Genomic DNA, 2,441 nt, shown 5'->3' with positions numbered 1-2,441 from the left:
AACTCATCCTATTTTGGAATGCTTTCTAGCTAGGAACCTCTTTTAGTTCCAAACTCTCTCTTATGAAGACAGGAGCTGTCTCTCCCCAACCTCCCACATTGCACAGCTGTTTATGAGGCTGGTAATTAATGAAGATTTGCTAACAGTCACATACCCAGTGATGTTCCGGGCTTATTGAGAGAAGCAAGGGTGGGCAGCAGTCATTGGGCTGGGCCTTCAACTGTGCATTTTGCCAATGGGCTGTAGATTAGCTATTACATTTTTTAGTAAGAGAATTTCTGGAAGCTCTACTGGTGTAGTTCAGGCTATTTGGGAAATATGGAATGATCTGAAATGTAGAAAAATTAAAGGGGAATTTTCTGAACAGAATTAGGTTTTGTTGCTGTTGTTGTTGTTAGGCCTATTTAAAGAGTAGTAATACTATATCCCCTACCAATTCTTCAGAATTTCCCCATTTATTATCTGGGTTGCTTGATTTCTATTTTCAATTGTTTATAAAATGATAGCTTCTGCAGCCGACCTCACTTTCTTTGTTCTGATGATGAGAGCTTGAACTAGTCTGAAGGTTGAAAAGTCAAGTATCTGTAGGAGTCAAAGAAGGAACCAAGCAAAGCAGCCCAGCATTAGAAGTCACTGGATGGAAAAAAAAAAAAAAAAAAAAGAAATCACTGGAGGGAGATGAGGACTGGGGTGGATTAGTGAGAGAATGCTCTGCTCCAGTCAGTTGCCATGTGAGAATGTGTGCCTGCTCTTAATACTCCTCAAGTGTTTCAAGAGAAGCTAGGAATCTGGATTTTAACATGACATCTTTCATCTTGGAAATGTTGGCAACAAACTCAAAGTTTTAAGAAAAGCACTCTGTAACCCAATACGTTGCGGGCCAAAGCAAACACATCTGCAGGCTGGATCCAACCCCAGGCCATCAGTTTGTGACTTCTGATCCAGATGGATCAGTGGTTATGGCGATGATTTGGGACTGGTTCTTTTCAGACTTAAAAACAACTGGTTGCTAGTGATCTAAACATTCTCACTTACAAGTTGTTCTCTTCGTTTCCTGTTTTTGTAACAAATCTTAAATCACATTAGTCTGATATTTGAAACCTCCTGGTTAAAAGTAGAGGGACCATACATCCAGGACTGCCCAGCACAGCACTGGCTTAGGCCTGTAGCAGTTAAAATTATTAATACTGTTGCCTTTCATTGCTGACATGTTCCAGTTAGGACAATAAATTATATAGATGCTTTAATTAAGAGTCTCTTTTATCCCCACTCCCCCATTTTTCACTTACTTTTATTTTTTATTTATTATTTTATAGTGAGAACTTTTATGTTTAGAATTAGCCAGCTGGACTCAGTTTAGATGACCCCAATTTTGCTGGCAACATCCAAAGCATCATACTCAGGAGCCAGTGGAACATATGCCTTCTTCTCTCCGTCAGGCCTGATCAGTGTTGACTCTGGCCATGTCAATGTCATAGAGCTTCGTCACAGCCTGTTCAGTTTGGTGCTTGTTGGCCTTGACATCCACAGTGAACACCGGTGTGTTGTTGTCTTCTATTTTCTTCATGGCTTACTTGGTGGTGAGGGGGAACTTGGTGATGGCATAGTGGTCAAGCTTGTTTCTCCAAGGGGCGCTCATCCGAGGATATTTGGGCTGCCTCCTGAGCCGCAGTGCTTTGCACCGTCCGAAGGTGCGTGACGTCTGGATCTCCTCTTTTTTTTCGTGGCCGTGGACGCCTTTCAACACTGCTTTCTTGGCCTTCAAAGCCTTTGCTTCGGCTTGGGCTTTCAGAGGAGCAGAGGCTTCCTTCTTCGCCTTTGGCGCCATCTTTTGAAAAGGGATCACTTATTTTTATTATCTATCTATCTATTTATTTAATTTTTCTTGAAGTATAGTTAATTTACAATGTTGTGTTAGTTTCAAGTGTACAGCAAGCTGATTCGGTCAGATTCTTTTCCATTATAGGTTATTACAAGATATTGAGTATAGTTCTCTGTTGTATACAGTGGGTCCTTGTTGTTTACCTACTTTATATATAGTAGTATGTGTACATAAATATGCATTCTGTGGGTATATATTATATATATAGATTTTTAACAGCTTTATTGGAGTATAATTGCTTTACAATGGTGTGTTAGTTTCTGCTTTATAACAAAGTGAATCAGCTATACGTATACATATATCCCCATATCCCCTCCCTCTTGCGTCTCCCTCCTTCCCACCCTCCCCCACCCCTCTAGGTGGTCACAAAGCACCAAGCTGATCTCCCTGTGCTATGTGGCTGCTTCCCACTAGCTATCTATTTTACATTTGGTAGTGTGTATATGTCCATGCCACTCTCTCACTTAGTCACGGCTTACCCTTCCCACTCCCTGTGTCCTCAAGTCCATTCTCTACATCTGCGATTTATTCCTGTCCTGCCCCTAGGTTCTTCAGAACC

General features: G+C 41.3%; 1 pseudogene; it reads right to left on the bottom strand.

Moving 5' to 3' along the window:
- Positions 1-1,356: 1,356 nt before the first annotated feature.
- On the bottom strand, positions 1,357-1,828 carry LOC102977284 (60S ribosomal protein L23a-like; annotated as a pseudogene).
- Between the last annotated feature and the right edge of the window lie 613 nt (positions 1,829-2,441).

The sequence above is a fragment of the Physeter macrocephalus genome, chromosome 1, assembly GCF_002837175.3.
Source record: "Physeter macrocephalus isolate SW-GA chromosome 1, ASM283717v5, whole genome shotgun sequence".
NCBI classification, from domain to species: Eukaryota; Metazoa; Chordata; class Mammalia; order Artiodactyla; family Physeteridae; genus Physeter; species Physeter macrocephalus.
Note: the sequence above shows the minus strand (reverse complement) of the source record. Positions and strands in the feature narration are given on the sequence as shown.